Source organism: Phoca vitulina, unplaced genomic scaffold, assembly GCF_004348235.1.
Source record: "Phoca vitulina isolate PV1807 unplaced genomic scaffold, GSC_HSeal_1.0 scaffold1, whole genome shotgun sequence".
Lineage (NCBI taxonomy): Eukaryota > Metazoa > Chordata > Mammalia > Carnivora > Phocidae > Phoca > Phoca vitulina.
Genome location: NW_022589704.1, coordinates 81968486 through 81986082, shown reverse-complemented (window position 1 = coordinate 81986082; position 17597 = coordinate 81968486).

Genomic DNA, 17597 nt, shown 5'->3' with positions numbered 1-17597 from the left:
GGGGCCCCAAGTTCTCAGCTCCTCCCGGGCCAGAGACTGGGAGGCTGCCATTTTCATTCTTGTTCTCCAAAGCTGTACAGAAAGCTTTCAGGGAACAAAAGCTACCGAGAACAAACCCCAGCAGATTACTTAGCCTGGTCCCTGGCAAGGGTGGTGCAATTCCACCTTGGGCAAAGACATTTGAAAATCACTGCAACAGGCCCTTCCCCCAGAGGATCAGCAAGAACATCAGCCAAGACCAAGTTTCCCAATCAATGAGAACAGCAAAACTCCAGCACTAGTGTAATATAGCACATAGAATTCGTGGCTTTTTCCCATGAATCTTTAGTCTTTCAAAGTTAATTTTTTTTAATTTTCTTTTTTTTTTCTATTTTTTTTGAACTTTTCTTCTTTCCTTTTTCAACTAACATCTTATCAATTCCTTTTTTAAAGTCTTTTTTAATTTTTATTTTTACACTCCTATTCCATCCCTTCATCATATTTACCCTTATTTTGTGCATGCCTTTCTTTAAAAGTTTGGGAGGCAATTTTTTCTAACAGACAAAACACACTCAAAATCTAGTGTGTGGCTCTGTTCTATTCACCAGCATGATAATATTATTTTTTTCCCCCTTTTTCCCCCCTGGTTTCGGGTCTCCTCTGATTTGGTTAGTGTATATTTTTCTGGGATTGTTGTTACCCTTTTTGCATTTTGTTCTCTCATTCATCTATTCTTACCTGGACAAAATGACAAAATGGAAAAACTCACCTCAAACAAAAGAACAAGAGGCAGTACTGACTGCCAGGAACCTACTCTATACGCACATTAGTAAGATGTCAGAACTAGAGTTCAGAATGACAATTATAAATATACTAGCTGGGCTTGAAAAAAGCATAGAAGATACTAGAGAATCACTTTCTAAAGAAATAAAATCTAACCAAGTCAAAATCAAAAAGGTTATTAATGATGAGCAATAAAAAAATGGAGGCTCTAACTGTTAGGATAAATGAGGCAGAAGAAAGAATCAGTGATATAGAAGATCAAATGATGGAGAATAAAGAAGCTGAGAAAAAGAGAAATAAACAACTACTGGATCACAAGGGCAGAATTCGAGAGATAAGTGATACCATAAAATGAAACAATATTAGAATAATTGGGATCCCAGAAGAAGAAGAAGAAAGGGAAAGAGGGGCAGAAAGTATACTGGAGCAAATTATAGTGGAGAATTTCCCTAATTTGGGGAAGGAAACAGGCACCAAAATCCAGGAGGCACAGAGAGCCCCCCTAAAAATCAATAAAAATAGGTCAACAACCCAACATCTAATAGTAAAACTTAAAAGTCTCAGAGACAAAAAGAAAATCCTGAAAGCAGCTCAGGACAAGAGGTCTGTAACCTACAATGGTAGAAACATTAGATTGGCAGCAGACCTATCCACAGAGACCTGGCAGGCCAGAAAGGACTGGCAGGATATATTCAGAGCACTAAATGAGAAAAATATGCAGCCAAGAATACTATATCCAGCTAGGCTATCATTGAAAATAGAAGGAGAGATAAAAAGCTTCCAGGACAAACAAAAACTAAAAGAATTTCCAAACACAAAACCAGCCCTACAAGAAATATTGAAAGGGGTCCTCTAAGCAAAGAGAGAGCCTAAAAGTAACACAGACCAGAAAGGAACAGAGACAATATACAGTAACAGTCACCTTACAGGCAATACAATGGCACTGAATTCATATCTTTCAGTAGTTACCCTGAATGTAAATGGGCTAAATGCCCCAATCAAAAGACACAGGGATTCAGATTGGATAAAAAAACAAGACCCATCGATATGCTGTCTGCAAGAGACTCATTTTAGATACAAAGACACCCCCAGATTTAAAGTGAGGGGGTGGAAAACAATTTACCATGCTAATGGACATCAAAAGAAATTTGAGGTGGCAATCTGTATATAAGACAAATTAGATTTTAAACCAAAGACTTTAGTAAGAGATGAAGAAGGACACTACATCATACTTAAAGGGTCTATCCAAGAAGAAGATCTAACAATTGTAAATATCTATGCCCCTAACATGGGAGCAGCCAATTATATAAGCCAATTAATAATAAAATCAAAGAAACACATCAACAATAATACAATAATAATAGGGGACTTTAACACCCCCCTCACTGAAATGGACAGATCATCCAAGTAAAAGATTAACAAACAAATAAAGGCCTTAAATGACACACTGGACCAGATGGACTTCACAGTTATATTCAGAACATTCCATCCCAAAGCAACAGAATACACATTCTTCTCTAGTGAACATGGAACATTCTAAGAATAGATCACACCCTGGGTCACAAATCAGGTCTCAACTAGTAACAAAAGATTGGGAATATTCCCTGCATATTTTCAGACCACAATGCTTTGAAACTAGAACTCAATCACAAGAAGAAAGTTGGAAAGAACTCAAATAAATGGAAGCTAAAGAGCATCTTAGTAAAGAATGAATGGGTCAACCAGGAAATTAAAGAAGAATTTAAAAAATTCATGGATACAAATGAAAATGAAAACACAACTGTTCAAAATCTTTGGGATACAGCAAAGGCAGTACTAAGAGGAAATATATAGCAATACAAGCCTTTTTCAAGAAACAAGAAGGGTTTCAAATACACAACCTAACCTTACACCTAAAGGAGCTGTAGAAAGAACAGCCAATAAAGCCTAAACACAGCAGGAGAAGAGAAATAATAAAGCTGAGAGCAGAAATCAATAAAATAGAAACCAAAAGAACAGTAAAACAAATCAACGAAAGTAGGAGCTAGTTCTTTGAAAGAATTAATAAGATTGATAAACCCCTGGCCAGACTTATCAAAAAGAAAAGAGAAAGGACCCAAATAAATAAAATCATGAATGAAAGAGGAGAGATCACAACCAACACCGAAGAAATACAATTATAAGAACATATTATGAGCAACTATATGCCAACAAATTAGACAATCTGGAAGAAATGGATGCATTCCTAGAGACATATAAACTACCAAAACTGAAACAGGAAGAAACAGAAAACCTGAACAGACCCATAACCAGTAAGGAAATTGAAGCAGTAATCAAAAATCTCCCAACAAACAAAGGAGCCCAGGTCCAGATGGCTTCCCAAGGGAATTCTACCAAACATTTAAAGAAGAATTAATACCTATTTTTCTGAAACTGTTCCAAAAAATAAAAATGGAAGGAAAACTTCCAAACTCATTTTATGAGGCCAGCATTACATTGATCCCAAAACCAGACAAAGATCCCATCAAAAAGGAGAATTACAGACCAATATCCCTGATGAATATGGATGCCAAAATTCTCACCAAGATACTAGCCAATAGGAAGTGGGATTTATTCCTGGGCTGCAAGTTTGGTTCGTCATCCACAAATCAATCAATGTGATACAATACATTAATAAAAAAAATAACAAGAACCATATGATACTCTCAATAGATGCAGAAAAAGCATTTGACAAAATACAGCATCCTTTCTTGATTAAAACTCTTCACAGTGTAGAGATAGAGGGAACATACCTCAATATCATAAAAGCCATCTATGAAAAAACCCCATTGAGAATGGGGAAAAACTGAGAGCTTTTCCCCTAGGGTCAGGAACAAGGCAGGGATGTCCACTATCATCATTGCTATTCAACATAGTACTAGAAGTCCTAGCCTCAGCAATCAGACAACAAAAAGAAATAAAAGGCATCCTAATTGGCAAAGAAGAAGTCAAACTCTCACTGTTTGCAGATGATATGATACTTTATGTGGAAAACCCAAAAGACTCCACCCCAAAACTGCTAGAACTCATACAATAATTCAGCAAATTGGCAGGATATAAAATCAATGCACAGAAATCAACTGTATTTCTATTCACCATCAACAAGAGAGAAGAAAGAGAAATTAAGAAATCGATCATTTACAATTTACAATTGCATTTACAATTGCACCCAAAACCATAAGATACTTAGGAATAAATCTAACCAAAGAGGCAAAGAATCTGTACTCAGAAAACTATAGAATATTCATGAAAGAAATTGAGGAAGACACAAAGAAATGGAAAAACATTCCATGCTCATGGATTGGAAGAACAAATATTGTGAAAATGTTTATGCTACCTAGAGCAATCTACACATTTAATGCAATCCCTATCACAATACCATCAACTTTTTTCACAAAAATTGAACAAATAATCCTAAAATTTGTATAGAACCAGAAAAGACCCCAAATAGCCAGAGGAATGTTGAAAAAGGAAAGCAAAGCTGGTGGCATCACAATTCTGGACTTCCAGCTCTATTACAAAGCTGTCATCATCAAGACAGTATGGTACTGGCACAAAAACAGACGCATAGATCAATGGAACAGAATAGAGAGCCCAGAAATGGACCCTAACTCTATGGTCAACTAATCTTCGACAAAGCAGGAAAGAATGTCCAATGGAAAAAGACAGTCTCTTCAACAAATGGTGTTGGGAAAATTGGACAGCCACATGCAGAAGAATGAAACTGGACCATTTCCTTACACCACACACAAAAATAGACTCAAAATGGAGGAAAGACCTAAATGTGAGACAGGAATCCATCAACATCCTTGAGGAGAACACAGGCAGCAACCTCTTCGACCTCAGCCACAGCAACTTCTTCCTAGAAACACTGCTGAAGGCAAGGGAAGCAAGGGCAAAAATGAACTATTGGGACTTCATCAAGATAAAAAGCTTCTGCACAGTGAGGGAAACAATCAACACAACTAAAAGGCAACCTATGCAATAGGAGAAGATATTTGCAAATGACATATCAGATAAAGGGCTATTATCCAAAATCTATAAAGAACTTATCAAACTCAGCACTCTAAGAACAAAAAATCCAATCAAGAAATTGGCAGGAGACATGAACAGACATTTCTGCAAAGAAGACATCCAAATGACCAACAGACACATGAAAAAGTGTTCAACATCACTCAGCATTAGGGAAATCCAAATCAAAACCTCAATGAGATACCACCTCACACCAGTCAGAATGGCTAAAATTAACAAGACACGAAATGACAGATGTTGGCGGGAATGCGGAGAAAGGGGAACCTTCCTACACTCTTGGTGGGAATGCAAGCTGGTGCAGCCACTCTGGAAAACAGTATGGAGGTTCCTCAGAAAGTTGAAAATAGAGCTACCTTACGACCCAGCAATTGCACTACTGGGTATTTACTACAAAGATACAAATGTAGTGAATCAAAGGGGTACATACACCCCAGTGTTTATAGCAGCAATGTCCACAGTGGCCAAACTAAGGAAAGAGCCTGGATGTCCATCAACAGATGAATGGATAAAGAAGATGTGGCATATGTATATATATATATATATGTACATATATACATACACACACACACACACACACACACACAGTGGAATATTATGCAGCCATCAAAAAATGAAATCTTGCTGTTTTCAACAATGTGGATGGAACTAGAGGGTATTATGCTAAGCAAAATAAGTCAATCAGAGAAAGACAATTATCATAAGATCTCACTGATATAAGGAATTTGAGAAACAAGGCAGAGGATCATAGGGGAAGGGAGGGGAAAAATGAAACAAAATGAAATCACAGGATACAAACCATAAGAGACTCTTAATCACAGGAAACAAACTGAGGGTTGCTGGAGTGGTGTGGGGTGAGAGGGATAGGGTGGCTGGGTGATGGACATTGGGGAGGGTATGTGCTGTAGTGAGTACTGTGAATTGTGTAAGACTGATGAATCACAGACCTGTACCCCTGAAACAAATAATACATTATATGTTAATAAAAAAAAAAGTTAAAAAAAAAACACCCAGGTTTCCCTGGTGGTTTTTGCACAGGGCTTTGCCAAAGTTTATGAATAAGCCTTGTAAAATGCAGTAAGTTGTGTTGAGGATGCATAATGAACAAGAACAGTTAGAAAAAAGTAATTACAGTTGACCCTTGAACAGCACAGGTTGAAATGCACCAGTCCACTTATATGTGAATTTTTTTTTCAACAAATACAGTACAGTACTGTAAATATAAAAGAAAAGTAAAAAAAATTAAAAAATTAATAAATAATTGAGCATAAACTATGAATGTACAGGGATTGTAGCAGGATGATGATAGGCTTGTTCAGAACTTTTTTAAAAAAGCACACTGGTTTCAGCTAGCATTTTAGTGAATAACGCTTAGGTTTGTTAATGTCCTTAACTGGTCTGTGAATGTTCCAAATGGACATTCTTGACACCTTACCAAAGTGATATTCTTTGAAATTCAAATATGAAGAAGCTAACCCACTGATTAGCATTTCCCTTCTGTAAGTTCATCGTAAACCCTCTGCTTACTCCTCTCTTGTCGGTGGGTGGCTCCCCTCTTCCTCCAACCCTGCCGTGCATACATGTAAATCCATGAACTGAAATGCTGAGCACTGAACCTGCTCACTGTCATCACCTCCAAAGAGCCCTCCCCTCAGCCTAAGATTAGCCAGCCCTTGCTTCTTTCACCTATATTGTTAACTCTAAGAAAGCATCATCTACTCCATTTGGTATATGGTTAATTTTTAATTATCCATGCCCTCTTCAATGTTCCCAGAAATTTGTTAATGTACATCTAGTGTTAATATTTGTTTACAATTCAAACCTACCTACCAGAATACAAATCCTCTAAAGGCAAGAATTTTGTATTATTCATGCAGTTCTCCCTGATGCTTAGTACTTAAAGATAGGCTTTAATAAATATTCAATGGAAGACTGAATAAAAGAATATAAAGTTATACACAAATAATCTATTTGACAATTATTAAGGATCCAGGAATAGGGAGAGCCTATTTAGAGTTATGATTACTTCATAAAATATTATTTCATAACTAAATTATAAACTTTTGATTGGTATCTTCTGTGAATGACACACTTGAGGGAGATGTTCTGAATTAAAGTCAGAAAAAGTCTAAAACATTAGAGTCCAGCTGGAGAAACATATATTCATTGATATTTATACTCAGAAGCCGTGTTGGATAAGATTACTTTAAAAAATTTAAGAATGGGGCACCTGGGTGGCTCAGTCGTTAAGCGTCTACCTTCAGCTCAGGTCACGATCCCAGGATCCTTGGATCGAGCCCCGCATCAGGCTCCCTGCTAGGCGGGAAGCCTGCTTCTCCCTTTCCACTCTCCCTGCTTGTGTTCCCTCTCTCGCTGTCTCTCTCTCTGTCAAATAAATAAATAAAATCTTAAAAAAAAAATAAGAATGTATGTATCTCCTTTTTCAATGCTTATTTCCTCTTCCATTTTACTCTACGTGCATTTGTTCAGTTAATTGTGTTCCATGCCAACTGCAACGAAGTCAACTACCTATCAGGACACCGCAGTAAGGTTACCACCAATCAAATTAGCATTTGACCAGTTCTCCAAATGGCACCATTGCTCTACTTTATTTTATCATTTAACAAAATGATGATGATGGATGACAGCTTTCATTTTGGAAATAGATATCTAATAAGTTAGAGGTCAACAAACAAATTATTTGGTTCATTTCTTTTGTTCATAAAATTGCCTGAACTAATTAGTTTCTTCTTTTGTAGGAATGATACAAATCATAGAATCATATGTAGAATGATAAGATCATCTAGTCTAACATTCACATTTTACATTTGAAAAAAATCAAGAGCCAACAAAGTGACAGAATTTGAACAAGGTTGCACAATGTGGTGAAACAAAGCTTAGAAACTAGAGTTCTCAATTTCTAATTGATTATTTTTTGAACATGTTTAGAACATTTTTAGAAATGAATCCAATACAATATACATATTACTGCACCTGAATCATCTCAGCTTTTTTAATAGGCTATTTTGCTTCTGTCATTAAAATGAAACACTAGGGACACCTGGGTGGCTCAGTCTGTTAAGCATCTGCCTTCGGCTCAGGTCGTAATCCCAGGGTCCTGGGATCGAGTCCCATGTCAGGCTTCCTGCTCAGTGGGGAGCCTGCTTCTCCCTCTGCCTGTGCTCTCTCTCTGACAAATAAATAAATAAAATCTTAAAATAATAAAATAAAATAAAATAAAACACTAATTTGAGGAATCCTCATCCCAAATTTTAATATCTTAAATCAAATATAATCTCTTTATGTGTGTGCAGAAATAAACTAGTACAGCAGAGATTTGACAGAAAAGGAACTGGGAGGGGGTTGGTTTCTCTTCCTTACAACCTACTTCTCAAAAAAATATGTCCTTGCTTGCCCACAAAATCTTCTTCATGGGACCCGGGCCAGGGAATGCAGTTATATTGGCCTCAATAGATTTGACCACAAGTGGACACTTCAAGGGAAAAAAAATGCTACTGTCTAGGCAGAGTATATTTTTTCAGTTGATAATTTAAACTGAGATGACAGTGTTAGTGTTCTGAATTTCTAAGTTTCTCTGGAGTTAAATAAAGAGGTAGCATCATTTATTCATTAATTCAGCAAACATTTATTGAGAGTTCTAGGCACTCTCTTCTAACCAATTGGGAAACATCAATATCTCTGGGGGCTTATGATCTGGTTACAGAGACAGATGATAAACCATAAACTTAATAAATAAGACATAATATAATATATATAATAAAGTGATAAATCCTATGAAGTAAAGAAAATACAAACTGGCAAAGGGGGATCATGACTGCTGGGGCAGAGATGAGGCAAGTCACAGTTTTAATTTCGAAAGATGACATTTGGACAACAACTTTGAAGCATATAAGAAAGGTTTATCCAAGAAAATACACAGATGGAAAGAGTTCCAGGCAGAGGGAACTCCCAACAGTGTCAGCCTGGCATGTTTCAGGAATATCAGTGAGGAGGCCAAGTAACAGGAGTAGAGGAGGCAAGCCGGAAAATTACAATGATGAGACAGGAAGAAAATGAAGGACTGGAGCACATAAGGCGCTGTGTGCAAAATCCTGAAAAATACAACTCATATAAGTTGTGATTACGGGACTATAAAGAAAAATACAGGAGAGAGGGGACAATGAAAATGATATGCAGAGAGAATTTGAGATCTTGTAACCTCAAAAGGGGAAGCTGCTGGTCTTGGTGACATTTTCTTTTTTCTTTTTTTTTTTTTAAGTTTTATTTATTTATTTGACAGAGAGAGACACAGCGAGAGAGGGAACACAAGCAGGGGGAGTGGGAGAGGGAGAAGCAGGCTTCCCGCCGAGCAGGGAGCATGATGTGGGGCTCGATCTCAGGACCCTGGGATCATGACCTGAGCCGAAGGCAGACGCTTAACAACTGAGCCACCCAGGTACCCCTCGGTGACATTTTCTACATCTTATATCTTTCAGATTATCCACTATTCTTCTAGTAAACCCCTTAATTCACCAGAGTTAGCTAGAGGTTTGCAACAAAAGACCTTCAATTAGAAGACTTGCGTTTTAAAGAAGTATGATAGAAATAACTACTATAGAGTGAGTTGTTCACATTCACTAAGCATATACCAAAGCAGCATTTTACATCAGAACAAAACTCTAGAATGACATTAATGTGAATATCCTTGAATGTTCAAAATAGAGATGTCTAATATTTTAAACACATTTAAAAAAAATAAAATATAAAAAGTATTTTTCAGGGGCGCCTGGGTGGCTCAGTAGGTTAAGCGTCTGACTTGATTTCGGCTCAGGTCATGATCTCAGGGTCCTGGGATGGAGCCCCTGGTTTGGCTCTGCCCTCAGCGGGGAGTCGGCTTGGAATTCTCTCTCTCCTTCTGCCCTTCCCCCTGCTCACACTCTATCTTTCTCTGAGATAAATAAAATCTTTTTTTTATTTTTATTTTTTTTAAAGATTTTATTTATTAATTTGACAGAGAGATAGAGAGAAAGCACAAGTAGGCAGAGCAGCAGGCAGAGGGAGAGGGAGAAGCAGGCCTCCTACTGAGCAGGGAGCCTGACATGGGGCTCGATCCCAGGGTCCTGGGATCATGACCTGAGCCAAGGCAGATGATTAATCAACTGAGCCACCCAGGCGCCCCAAATAAAATCTTTTTTTTAAAAAAAAGTACTTTTCAAAGTTAAATTCAAGGGGCTCCTAGGTGGCTCAGTCGTTAAGTGTCATGATCCTAGGGTCCTGGGATTGAGCCCCACATGGGGCTCCCTGTTCTCGGGAAGCCTGCTTCTCCCTCTCCCACTCCTCCTGCTTGTGTTCGCTCTCTCACTGTGTCTCTCTCTGTCAAATAAATAAATAAAATCTTTTAAAAAAAAAGTTAAATTCAAATGGACTGTTAGGAGAGATTTGAGTCTTTAATGCAATGAAAATGTATGTACATTAAAATAACACAGTTTCTGCATTAATATTACAAATATATTTATGATACAGGCTGTGATCTTGGCAAAGGGAGCATATTTAGGCAGCTCCGATCTAGGATAGAATAACTTTTTGAAGCTAATGATTATGAAGGAGGCACAATAGGACAAAATGGCTTAAAATCTATATTTGGGCTGAAACAATAAACACAAACACAGGGAACAACTCGTAACTCCCCAAAAGAAATGTAAGCTTTAGGAATAGTTGCCTTCTAAGATAAGAACAAGTAAATTTTAAAAAAGAGAGAGAGAGAGAAATAACTAGTTAACTGAGCCCTTGATATCTTTCTGCAAAATAACGAATTAGGATCAAATGATTTTTTTAAAGATGTATTTATTTATTTATTTGAGAGAGAGAAAGAGAGAGAGTGCACACACAGGAGAGTGCACACAGAGGGAGAGGGAGAAGCAGACTCCCTGCTGAGCAGGGAGCCCGATGCGGGGCTCGATCCCAGGACCCTGAGATCACGACCTAAGCCGAAAGCAGACGCTTAATCGATAATCCACCCAGGTACCTCTGGATCAAATGATTCTTAAGGCCCTGTCTGGTCAGGTATCTATGTGACATCTAAGCACAGTTACCAACTGGCTCACCAAAACCTTACATGAAGGTTCTTGTCTAGGAAAACTAAGAACTAAACCAGTAAAACCCCATAGAACAGCAAAACGGATAGAATCTGTGGATTAGGAGGTGATGCTGGAATGGAAGAGTGTTTGAAATGCTTTAAGAGCCTAAGTACCACAGCCACTTAGAGGATATCTCACTGTGTTGTGAAGGAATCTCAGCTCCCCGTGTTTAAAGAAAAATGACTGGAAAAACATGACCTTTATTTTTACCGTTCATAGAATTTTTTAAGTGGTAAGGGAACTGCAAGGTAATGTAAAACAAAAATAGACAACCACAGAACTCCCCCACCACAACAAAACTGTAACTCAGATTAGGGACTCTTGTTCAAGGTCACAGAATTAGTCGCGAAGCTAGGATTTAACTCTGGTCTCTTGATACTCACTGCAGAGTTACTTTCCTTTAAACTCACATAGCAGTCCCTTGGAGAGCTTAAAAAACATGCACCTGCTACAAATCCTGATTACCAATGTTCGAACTTCATATGGTTTATATAGGAGGGTTCTCAATGTAGAGGATGGAGAAAAGTGCACATCTTAAAATTAGGGAAAAAAAGATTAAAATTCTGAAATATAAAAATGTGGGCTAAAGTCACAGAGGTAGCTGAAGATAAACATTAACTGGGACCCCATCCTGAGTCTTGGCTTCAGATGAAGGGAGCTTCCAGAAAGATGTTGAGAGACCACTCTGGGACCGAGTTTTAAAAACTCCCATTCTTTTTGGGCTGGGAAATTTGCATGTGCAATTACTATATTTGCATGCTTAATTACCCCACAGGAAGACACATATGCCAATTGGCATTTGAAAGTGTGTTAACTGAACACACAGAAGGGTGGCCCTTTAAAATGTTGGCCCTAGGAATCTAATCATTAAGAATGGGTCATATGAGTCAGAGTGGAAAGAGAAAGATGGTCCATTTTGAAGCGATCTGAGCATATCTAGTTTGGATGCACACAAAGAGAAATGACTGATGCACAAGTACATGAAATACTGGATTTTGAGAAAGTGCTTTGGGAACCAGCAGAATCCGCAGGGAAAGCATTTCAAGCATTAGCTAATTGGATTAGCTGTGGTGTTTTCTGTGGATCCTAAGGCATTCACAAGCTATAGATTAAAATCATCAAACAACTCTGGTCACGGAGGTGAGGAGGCTCTTTTCTTGTGCTAGTAAACATTTAATCTTGTGGACTAGAGTATATTCAGACCTGTTCTTCCTCTAAAGCAGATGGAATATATTTCATGGAGTTTGGAGTGTATTTTTTTTTCCTGCATTTTGTAAACAAAAATCTTGGGATTAAAAAATCATAAAATAATAACTAAATCCTTCATTGTGCTAGAACAAAGATTGCCTATTCTCCCAGAATTGTGTAATTTCTTCTCGACAGGAAACAATGGGGTGTAATCAGTTTTCTTGCTCTCAAGCCATTTCCTCAGTTCGGGATAAACCTATTTAGCAGTCTCTCTTTCTGCCATGCAAAAATAAGGATTTGAAGATTCTTGCAGAGCCACATGCAACCCTTGGAAACATTCCAGTGATTACCAATCACTATATCCCTTAGGGTATAGGAATAAAACAGGTTGGGGGCATGAACTCCAAAAATGATGTGGGCTGGTATACAAAAATACCTGATTCTAAACATTTTCAAGAGTTTATTTTGGACTCCAGATATCACTCCAAAGCCTATCTAGGTGGTTTCTGGATTTTCCTAAGCAATCCACAAACACATGATATCAATTGAATCTTTGAAAATACAAAGAAATTAGGTAGTGTTTTATTACTCCTTGCCTTTGAAATACTCCATGTATTATGCAAATAGATTTTTTTTTTTTTTGTGGTGACTTTATTTAAATGTCTTTTGTAATCTATCCTCCCACAGGCCAATGTATGTCTTTTCAGGTGAGGACTCAAAAGTCCTTACTGCCCATGTCATCAAATCTTATTCATCTAATTATAGTAATTAAATATAGTGAATTTACAGATCATGAAAATGTTATTTTTCCTAATTTCAAGTACTGCCTGATTTATCTCAAAAATATTCAAAATAAGTATTGAATGCATAAATACTCATAAACATTCCTTTAGTACTCCTTTATAAGGGCACACTGGAATGATGGACAACATTGTCCTGGGAATTTATAGATCTAAAGTCTATGAAAATACTAATGATTACCATGGCTCCTTCTTCCAAATCATGCTCAACTCAAATTCAATTAATACTTTCTACCATTCACATCCCACATATGACTCGCCATCTGAGAGCCATCTTCCTGACCACCACCTGGAAGGTAGCCTCCCTTTCCCTATACTCTTGCTATCACTACATTTAGTTCCATGGTCTTACTAGTACTTTTCTGACTCTAAAACTATCTTTCTATTTTTATTATTTTATCTGAGCTCACCCAAACCACAAGAAGATAAATTCCATAAGAGTAGAAACAAAGTTGATTATTTTTTCTCTGCAATATCCTCATCACCTAGAAAAGACTGATACCGTTTTTTACTCCATGAATATTTGTTCAATGACTCCATTGAGCATCTATTATATGCCAGATATTTTTTAAAAGATTTGTTTATTTATTTGAGAGAGAGAGAGCCTGTCTGAGGGGAGGGGGCATAGCAGCCTCCCCACTGAGTACAGGGCTGGATCTCACAACCCAGGAGATCCTGACCTGAGCCAAAACCAAGTGTAGGACACTTAACCGACTGAGCCACTCAGGCACCACTATGCCATGTAGTTTTTAAAACATTATCTCATTGAATCCTCAACAAAACCTTATGGGAAAATACTGTAAAAGAAGGCTAAGATTCTGAGGAGATGAGCATCATGTCCAAAATGGCACAGTTAATAAATAGGGAAGTTTAGTTCCCAGACCTGTCCTATTACAAAGACTGTTTCCTTCCACTACATGTTGTTGATTTTATTCTGAACTGTGTCATAATGGTAAAAGTGACCCTCAATAAATAATTTAATGTGGCCAAATATTAGTTATTTGGCTAAAAAAGGAAGGAAAGCTTTGGACTAGATATTCTTTTAAGCTCTCAATTAACTGTAGAAGTAATGACTGTATTACTCCTATTTTCTCCAAAATAACTATAATAAATACTTAACTTTTCTAAGGGACAAGCAAACCTATTCAAAGTGCAAATATACACTTCAGCTTTTTTTTCAAGATGAAATAAAGTGTTTCAATATAAAATGTGTCTTACTGTATTAAATTTCATCAATGAAGAACTACACTTCTGAACATGACTAAAATAAAAATGTATTTTCTCAGAACAAGCAGGCCAAGAAGAGGGGTGGTGATTTTGAGAAGCTCCCCATCAAACTTTTAAGATAAACTCTACTAAAATTACATGAATGTCAGAGCCTCTTTTTTTACTTAACTCTGAGATGAATTTTAGTTAAAATCACATGTGATCTTATAAGGTCTATACCATTTTCTTCATTTTTCAAGTATGTTTTTGCCAATGTTCTTTGATCATTAAATGACTCTAGTTTTTAAAAAAATAATTAGACTTAAGACATCAAAATCTTGGTTCTTTCAAGAATTTTATTTGCTAAGAAGAACTACTAAAATGCAAATCAATTGCCCCCTTGGCTTTAGCTAAACTCTTGTATAAAGAAATATACAAATTTCAGTGTAATTTATGATACTCCATGGTCTGGAACAAAGTTTTTTAAAAGTAAATTAGAAGCAATTATTGATTTTTTAAATGCTCACTTTACCCAACAGTTTTCTCCCTCTTGCTCATTTCCTTATGTAAAAGAATTTAACCAAAGAAAGCCAGCATTCTAATTCAATTTCTCCTCCAAAGTATATAATTTTATTTCGTCATAATGGCTGCTTTTATTTCCAGGGTCAGATTTTATTTAAATTTGAGTCCATTAGGAACAAAAACTTGCCATTTTCTGATAAACAAAATCAGCAGGGGAGCCTCTTCAAACGAGAAATGTATTTCCATCGACCTTTGTTTTATTTGATCTAAATGACAGGTATACACCACTTTTCCTGTGTTTACTTTTAAAGATTCTAAAAAAATGGGGGTGACATTTTTAACAACAAAACTAGCAATCACCCTAGTAGTCCTGTGACAGGCAGATGGAAGAAATGATAAAAAGATGTAATCCATTGCTTTAGACCACCAAAGAGGCCTAATATGAGTCATTAGCAGAAAACCGTTAATTTTCTTTTTTCTCTATTCTGACTGTTGTTTGTAGAAGTGCTCAACCTCTTAGGAATTGGAACATTTAACTGTTTCTTGCTATTTTGCAAGAGGGAGGCCAAAGCATTAACAGAAGGAAATTAAGGAATATGTCATTACATAGTTTAAGAAATCTGAGTGATATAGGTAACATTTTAGAGGCTCTTAGGTTGAGCTTAATAATAGCTAGTAAGAAGAATTAACACTGGTAAAGCACTTTAAAGATTATAAAAGGCTTTCACAAATAGTATCTGATTTCCTGGACATCCTCACAAAAAATGTGTCTCAAAAAGCCAATCATGTTGAAAATAGAGAACTAAAGCCCACGTCTTTTGATTCCAAAATACAAGACCATCTTAATCCATACAGACGAACAGAAAATATGGTGATATTCCAATCAAATAAGGATGGAAATAATCACTTCCCCCAAGTTTGTTCTGCAAAACACCAGTTTTCTAGGAAGCCAAAGTTGTCAATTAGGGGAAGAAAAGGATTCGTGAATATACATGGATAAATATCATGCAGCACTTCTTTAAGTTATAATGATCAAGGAAAGTTTTACTCTGAGGATTTCTAAGGACGAAAGTTAAAGAAAACTCTTGGTGAATGAATTCTGTACCAGAACCTTTTACTCTTTTAAACCAGTTTGTCTCTCCCTCTCCCCCCTCCTATCTCTCATTTGGTATAGATGATAAATAAATACAGATATAGAATAGATGCAGAACAATAGATACACACATTAGATGTATCTGTATTTCTATGTTTATACATATGTGTATACATGTATATGTGTGTACTTTTTTGTCATTGAGAAAATTCACAGATTCATTGTGGATTGGCTTTTTTTCAACCAATCTTGGCTATGTTAATGTTTCCAAGTCGCTCTGATATGACAGATGATTAGCAATACACTTCATAGCACTGTAAATCGTAATTTTTCAGTTAATAACCAATTATTTTTTATAATTATGTGAATCTGATTTAAAAACATGGTTTTATTTTATTATTACCATTTTTTATTTGAGTATAGTTGACACACAATGTTACGTTACTTTCAGGTGTACAACATAGTGATTCAACATCTCTGCGTTATACTCTGCTCACCACAAGTGTAGCTACCATCTGTCCCCATGCAATGCTATTACAGTATCATTGACTATATTCCCTATGCTCTAATTTTTATTCCCCTGACTTATTTATTCCATAACTGGAAGCCTGTATCTCTCTCTTTCCTTCACCCATTTTGCCCATCGTGTCACCCTCGCCTCTCTGCCAACCATCAGTTTGCTCTCTGTATTTATAGGTCTGATCTGTTCTTTGTGTATTTCTTTATTCATTTCTTTTGGTTTTTGGATTCCACATATGAGTGAAATCACATAGTATCCGTCTTTCTCGGTCTAACTTATTTCACTTAGCATAATACCCTCTAAGTCCAAAATTAGCCATAAGAAAATTGTGAATAAAAAGATGTAAAATATAACAGCATATACATGAAACATGGAAGAAGGAGTTCTTAAAAAGTTGTTTTTTTAAGAATGTGTTTGAACTTAAATGGCCATCAACAGAGTGCTATACACTTAAGATGTTATATAAGAATCTCATAGTAACCACAAACCCAAAACCTATAATTGATCCACCAAAAAAAAAATAAAAGAGAGACAGACAGAAAGAAAGCCAACATAACACTATAGAAACTCATTAATCATAAAGAAAGAGAGCAAGAGGAGAAAGAAACAGAGAAGAACTACAGAAACAACCAGAAGAAAACAAGATGGCAATAAAAACCTGGTTTTAAATATGAAGACATGAAGGTGACTTTAGTTAGATAACAAATTATTAGTTTAATTGAGTCAAAATACTGAGCATAATGGAAATTATAAAAGCCTCATCCTATATGCTGTACTATTAGAGTTCTCAAAAGACCAGATCCAGCCTCATTAATATCTTTTAAAAAAGATCTAATAAGTTATTCTCATACCTAAAATTAGTTCTTATGTATAGACATTTTTCTTGTTTTATTTATACTTATATAATGCAGAAATTGTAAGTACCTTGTTTCTTGAAAACAGGAACAAAATTAAACCTTGGAAAGGGTTATAAATGACTTACCCAATTTCCAGCTCTCCTTTTCAGAGCTATCTTGTCATCCAAGAGATTGTGAAGATATTACACTAAGCCACTAATACTTGATTTCCAATACCTTTCCACCATACATAAAGGTAGCACTTTAAATATAAAGAAATGTAACATTAAATGTTTAAAGGAAGGTCTCGATGAAACTATGACTTTTTTTAGTTCCATAATGCTCATATTATTTTTAAAATCAGTTCAATATTTCATAATAAGTCAGGCCATTACAATTTTTGAGCAATAAAATGATAAAATTCATGGTTTTAAAACAGATTGTGAAAAGCACTGACTGAAAAAAATAAACTTTCTCTCAAAAGTT